Below are 7,392 nucleotides of genomic sequence, written 5' to 3'. Positions count from 1 at the left end.
AGAGGCCACAAACCAACCCCTGCAGGTGTTATGGAGCCCATGGGCTGCCATTTGGACAGAACTAAATCTACATGAATGGTTCTGGATCAATAGGAAGTGGTAAAAGGTTAATACAAACAATGGTAATAATGGAAGCAAATGAAAATTTACACTTTGGGAAATGTGAGGAAAGGAAAATACATTGCAGAGTCATGTTCACATGGGTGAGTGGAAGGCAGACTCATCTAGTAGTAAGAGTGAGATTTCAAGTGAAATGTAACAGGTTTCTCAGTGCTCTGATGAGTACTGAGTCCATGAAGATACCAAATTATCTAGATAAATGCTTTTAGCACATACTTTCATTTACCACTTGTTAAACAGCAACACAAACGTGCATGATGGCTCTTTGTGGTCTTTGAAGGCAGATTCCTTTCCAAAGATTTCAGTCTAAATTAAGATAATAGGAAAACACAATAGACGGAACAAGGACAAAGAACAAAGAAGGACAAAGAAGAGTATGCTTATGTTGTCCTTTGACAAGCTAATTAGGATTATTTTTTTACAGTTAGTTTATTATGAAGATCATAGATATGCAAGCTCTTTAAATTTTGGTACTTATTGTGGTTTATTCTGTGACAAAAACATGCTTATGAGCTACCTTGTCTGTCAAAATATGGGCGATAAAAGTACAAAATATGCTTATTAAATATTGAGCTTAGAGGCTCTATGGAATACAGAATCCAACTTTTTCTATTTTAATGAGATTTTAAAGTAACCGTCTCAAATTGCACATTCTAATTCTGTAACAGAAAGCTTGCATTATATTATTCAGTTTGTCAACTTTGACAAATATTAAATTTGTATGAATGGAGTTGAAGGCAGTCATGAGAAAATCCATTACCATTAATTAAGTGTGCCATAGAAAGTCTCTTTGGAAGTCCAATGTATGTATAACAGTTTGGTGTACTAGGAGTTGGTAAAATATTAATGATGAAAATTAAGAAACCTAATTATAACATAAAGCAAAAGTGCATCATTAAAAGAATTTGTTAGTTATCACAGCACTAAATTTCCTTTAAAAATTCTGAAATATAATTTAAAGAGCAATTAGTATCACAGATATTCCCCCTAAACGTGTGTTTTCCATTGTGTATTCATTATTCACATTATAATAGCATCCAGAGAATGTAAGCACCTTAAAAACAGGGCCCTGCTGTGCAGAAAAAAGCCAAAATCTACAAAAGATTATTTTTAAAATCATGGTAAGATTAATTATCTTCACAAAAGAGAACCCCAGATTTTCAAGCTTTTCCAAAGTCTTCTATCTATTGTTTGCTCCATGAATGTGTGCAACTCAGTTTTTGAACATGCACATATTTTAATGTATACATCAAATACTTGAAGCTCAGCATAAACAACTGCATGGAATGGAAGCACTGATAGCTTATTCCTTCACAGAAAGGAATATGATTAAGGCTCAGTTAGGACAAGTTAGAGGGCACAGTTAGAGGGTCCAGAGGAGGGCCACTCGCATGATCAGGGGACAGCAGGGCAGGCCCTATGAGGAGAGGCTACGGGACCTGAACCTGTTCAGCCTCCAAAGGAGAAGGCTGAGGGGGGATCTAGTGGCCTGTTATAAACTAGTCAGAGGGATCGGGGGGGGATCAACAGGCATTGGGGGAGTCACTATTCCCCCGTGCACTGCCAGGAGTGACCAGGAATAACTGTCATAAGCTGGCAGAGGGCAGGTTTAGGCTAGATATCAGGAAGTGCTACTTCATGGTCAGGGCGGCTAGGGTCTGGAACCAACTTCCAAGAGAAGTGGCGCAGGCTCCTACCCTGGGGGTGTTTAAGAGGAGGTTGGATGAACATCTTGCTGGGGTCGTTTGACCCCAGTATTCTTTCCTGCCATGGCAGGGGGTCGGACTAGATGATCTACTCAGGTCCCTTCTGACCCTAGAAACTATGAAACTATGACAAATCTGTCTTCATTAGGAGTTGTACCAATATAGGTAATTGTTGCATGTATTGTGGTAAATAATGCTAGACATTTACTCTCAGCAGGTGCATCTACACATGCATTAATGAGCTCTTCCTAATGCATATTAAATTTAGTACCTCTAATGTGAGGTGCTAAATAAGTGCATGTTAGGCTGCCCTAATGTGCAGTACCAAAAGCACATGTTTTAAGTTATGCTTAATGCGCAGTAGCCTACTTTACTGCGCATTACCATAATTGCACAATTTTTACGTGATGCTTTAAAGAGAAGTAAAATATGCTATCACAGATTAAAGCATACTTGTAGACATGGCCAGTGACTAGATTATGTTACTAAAGCCAGTATAATTTAAGTTTTCTGGTTTAACATTAGTGTAGGCTCAATAAGCCTCTAAACTGAACTTATCTACAGTAAATTGCATACTTTACTGTTCTATATTGATTTAAAAATACGTTTTGCAATAATCCAAGTTACTGTTCATTTGGCAAAACACAGGCCTTGCTGCATATAAAGAATAGAAATAAAAGGGGAAAAACTGAAACTGAATCATCAGGATAATATCAAATCAGTCCACTTCAAAAGAAGTGATCAAAAACATAACTAATCAAGGTGGACTGGTTTCCACAACCATAGAGAAATCATAAGCAGCTGTTCATCTGAAAGGACTGGAGAATCATTTTCAAGGAAAACAAGGACAAAAGTATCAGGTAGTCAAAGACCAAAGGACATCAACAGCAGCATTATTAAGGCTCTGATTTATATAATTTTAGTTAGAAATGACCATTTTTTTTGTTAATTCAAAACAGATTATTTTTTTCTTAGATCACAAATGTTTCGCTTAAAACAAAATTAAGGTGGGGATTAGGAAGGTGGCAGAGAAAAAAAGTGTACCAGGGACAAGATGAAGGAAGAGGATGAGACTAGCATCCCTTATTTCCACCTTTGATTTTCTGTAGGTTCCTCCATCTGTTCTTATCATCTACAAGTACAAAAATGAAAGACTCCATTTTACTCTGGTTTAACTCGCACTTTTTTTTTTTATACAAGACACTTACGAAGATAATTACAAACCTATTAGTTTGCTTCTTGCATTCATGAGCATAGGAGTAACTAAATCCACAGAGTGCACACAGCATTTAATTTGAAACACCACATGGAAAAACCTCTCTGAATTTAGAACAAAAAGTTACAGCTGTGCAATTGGAGTAAGGAGTTGTGTGTGCGTGCACAGCGTGCGCAATATAAGCAAAGCTACAAGCTAAAGGGTCTTCATATTCTAACCATCCCCAAAACTGGTTGAAGCATATTTCTACAAAACAGATTTTATTTGATTTTTAGATTGCAGAGAGAAAGATAATGCTGCCAGGGTAGATACAAAGATGACTTCAGAAACATCTAAGGGAACTCTAACAGATTCATTAAGTTAGATAAGAATTTCCTTAAAGTTTTCCTTTTTAAAATAAACCTGTCAGAACGTTTGAGGTCATGACAATTAACATCAGTTTGATAAATTAACAGTAAATAAAAATCACTGCACTGCATCAGTAAACACCCTCACAATGTGTAAGACACCTACGAGCCTGGAAAACTTGTCACAATATGGCCAGGATCAATCTGTGCAGCCATGACGTAGAGACAAGGGCTGCTCACATACAAGGAAGGGCAGTGTGGACCTTGAACACCACTTCCATGAACTTTCAACGTGCCCTCCTCCACCCCTCGCAAGGTTTGCTTCCCCACCTACCCCAATCCAGGCTCTCCCTGGCTCATACTGGGCCTGGTATGTTCACACCCTCATGGCATTGTTCCCCTCACCCCTACCTGCACTGAGCTGCTGACAGCAAGGCATAGTGACCTTTCCTCCGCAGGGCTCCCCTTCACTTAGGTCCGAGGACTCCATGCTCCTGCCCCCCCAGCCCCCCATGCAGGCACTCAGCTGCTTTGGGCACCAGATGGCCATGAAGGCTTCTTGTGGGTTGCCATGGAGACAGACTGGGCAGTCCCTGGGCACTGGCATCAAGGCAGCTGGGCAGCAGATGCCATCTTTCAAGGTTTGTTTAGGAGTAGCGCTCAAAAGACAGAGGCAAAAGCCCTGCCTGGACTTGCCAGCTTTGTCTGGTCTGAGCAGGAACACGCCCCAGCAACATGCTGCCAAGCTGAGGCGAACCAACCACTTGGTGGAGATGAGTGCAGTTTCTCCCAAGGCGTGCAACTCCCTCCCGGGCCAAAAGCAGAGACGAGACTGGCTGCATCAGTTTCCATAAGCAACAGCTCACTTAACAGGTGGTGATTCAGGCAGTCAGGTGCATCTCTCCCCTGCCTTCTGCCTGACTAGACTAACACTGCTTTACCTGCCCCTTTCCAAGTTGCCCTGAGCTACCCTGAAAAGCATTCCCCAAGGGAATATGGGGCAAGGGGGTATTGGGTTACACATTTCTGTCTAACCAAATATTTCCCCAACTAGACAAGGTGCCATGGCCCAGAAGTCTGGCATACTGCCTTTTTCATAATTTCTGTAGATGTCCGATCTCCCCTTGCCATCCCTACCACACCTTTCCTTGCCTTTTATTTCCGTCGTCCAAATGCTCCCCATGTCGCCCCACATCAACATCCTTGGTCTCAATATTCACTGCCTATGAGTTTCAGACTATTTTCAATGAATGCACTTTGAATTACCCAGCCTCTACAGTAAACAAAACCACCACTCTTTTAGCATAAATATTTTTGTACAGCTGTAACTAAACGTTTGCACCTCTGTCTTCCTATGGATCATAATCAAGGTGTGGCATAGAACAGTGGTTCCCAACCTTTTTTGTACCAGGACCAATTTGTAAACATTGAGGGCCAGTCCTGACCCAGTGTCCCTTGCTCCCAACCCAGTGCCCCCCCTACTCCCAGGCCCCAGTCTGCCAGTGTCTGGGGAAAAGGGGGAGCCCTAAGCAGCCCTTTCAGTTTACTCCTCCCAGGCATGCTGTTTCAACATGAGCCCAGGAGCAATCAACTGCAGAGCAATTATTTCTGCAGTTTATTCATACGAGCACATGAAGCTCGGTTGAACAGCCCTGGCAGGGGGCCTAAGGGTCAGCTTGCCAGCCCAGGGTTGCTCAACCTGCTGCAGAGGGGCTACCTGGGGCATGAGGGAGCTTCAGCGTGGGGTTAGCCGGCAGGCAGCTCCTGCACTAAAGCACCCTAATGCTCCAGCCAGTCCCTCCACCATCTACATGTGCATTGCTGCATTTTTTTTACTCTGCAACAGGATATTTACAGTATTTACAGTACTATCCTGCTGCAGAGCAGAGTTACTCCAGCCTAATGGGAGTGCATGTGCCAAGACATTTACTGCACAGCTAAATTAGTCAACTATGTATTAAATGTCTTATGTAGACCCACCCTGTGCAAGTGTATCAGAGGATGCTAGTATAAAAATATATTTAAGTTAAAAACAGGTATTTAAATTGTAATTGACTGCCTATGTTCAAGCCTATAGTTTACTGACACAATTTAAATAGTAAGCCACCTGAGTAACTCTGAAATTTTAGCGAATTAAAATTATAATTATTCATAGAATGGAGGTAGGGGGAAGACAGCTTTTATTTTAGGGATCAAATTAAGCATTATATTTGTCACAACAGTACATGCTGTGTTAACTTTAGTCTTTACAATGGAGTGAATGTGTTTTTCCAAGTGTCAGTACTTTAGTTTGTTGTGTAAGTAACTTCTTATCATAGCTAAATTCGAGTTTCATTTTGTCTGGCTTGTGCAGAAAGAAAAAAAAATTAAACTAGTTCAAATGAAAGACACGAGGTTCAAAAAATTCAACTGGTAGTTGAAAAAGAAAAAAAAGCAAACTTGTTTTTTTCTTTTAATTTCTAGTTTTGAGAGCAGGGAACAAGTGAAAGACAATGTTTTAAATTGCAACATCTTGAAGGACCTGATGCCAGATTTTCAAAAGGTACCTGGACAAATAAAGATACATATAGATGCTTTTGAAAATTCTACTAGACATCTGACCTAAAAACTAAAATAGAATTTCCCATTGCTTATATATTAATGCTAGGGGACTAATAAGCATAAGGAACTTAAAATTTTAATTGACCAGATTAAAAAAAAAAAAGAAAAAATATATACAATTGCTGTTCCTGAAGCTTTATGATGTAAATGTCAAAAAGTTCCAGTTAGAAGGCAGAGAGAGAAATGCATTAATCATGTTAGCTTGAAGTCAAGTAGAAGAAATGGTAGTGCATCTGTATGGGATGGAGCATGCTCTGCATTAAAAACAACACTACGGCTCTGAGTTCCAGAGCAGTCAAAAAAAAGAACCACAGGATTTTAAATGAATGTGCAGCAGTGCCCACTCTAAAAAGGCTCAGTTTTGAATCATCAGTTACTCTAACCACCTTTTCAAGTGCACAAGAAAAATGGTGTTATAGAGGACTTCAGTTGGAACATATGTTGGAAGTCCTATCACCATGTGGTAAATTAGAGTTTCTTTTTGTGACACAAAAAATATTGCAGCCCAATATAAAAAGGCTGGGTTATGACAAATAGGGATCAATTATTCCTTGGTTTGGAAGTTGGTAGTTGCATAGGCACCAGTGACCATGGTTTTATTACATTCAGCATGGAATATTTTGAAGCATTGTCCAAATACAAGAAAGATAAATAAATTTACGTAGAACGTTCTGGCTGACAATTAAGAAGTTCTTTAGACTGGGTAAAAATGTATTTTGGCAATCAAAATATAGCTTTGGCCATTAGAGAAAGGACAGTAAATCAATATAGATTTAACAAAACAGAAGATTAACAAGGGTGAATCCAGAGAGGCTTTTTGGACCATGTGGCAAGAGTAGCAGTGGGGACTTAATATCCCCTGCCCCCTGCTATCTTCTTCCCTTGACCACTGTTACTGCTGTCCCCTCCCCTCTTCCCCCACTCCAACCCACTGTCTTCTTTCCTTGACCACTACTATTGCAGCCCTCAGCTGACTCGGGGAGCAGGGCAAGCTCCAAAACTGCTCCTGCCCACTCCAGCCAGGCTGCAAGGAGCTGGGCTGAACCTGGTGTAGCTAGAGCAAACAGGTTTATCCTCCCTGCCTTATCTCCTATGAAGCAGGCTCAGGGAGGAGAAACCCACCCCCTTCTGCTATCTCCAAATGAGCCCAGCCTCTGTGCAGCCTTACTGAATCAGGGTGGGAGCAGCTCTGGAGCTCCCCCCACCACAGGTTAGCTGGGAACAGCAGCAACAGTGGGTAGGGTAGGGGATGTGCTGCTCAGCATGTAAAGGAAAGGAAGGGCATGCAGGGGGGCAGAATTCTTATCTGCTTCCAGGACTTAATAGTCCCCAGCCGCTGTTCAGGTGGCAGTGTGGTCTGCCCAATTGGGGGGGGTGGGGAAATGCAGCACTGATTACTACT

The sequence above is a fragment of the Crocodylus siamensis genome, chromosome 4 (assembly GCF_052110815.1).
Source record: "Crocodylus siamensis isolate JL-2025a chromosome 4, ASM5211081v1, whole genome shotgun sequence".
Lineage (NCBI taxonomy): Eukaryota > Metazoa > Chordata > Crocodylia > Crocodylidae > Crocodylus > Crocodylus siamensis.
The sequence above is the reverse complement of the archived record's forward strand: the minus strand, read 5'-3'. Positions refer to the sequence as shown.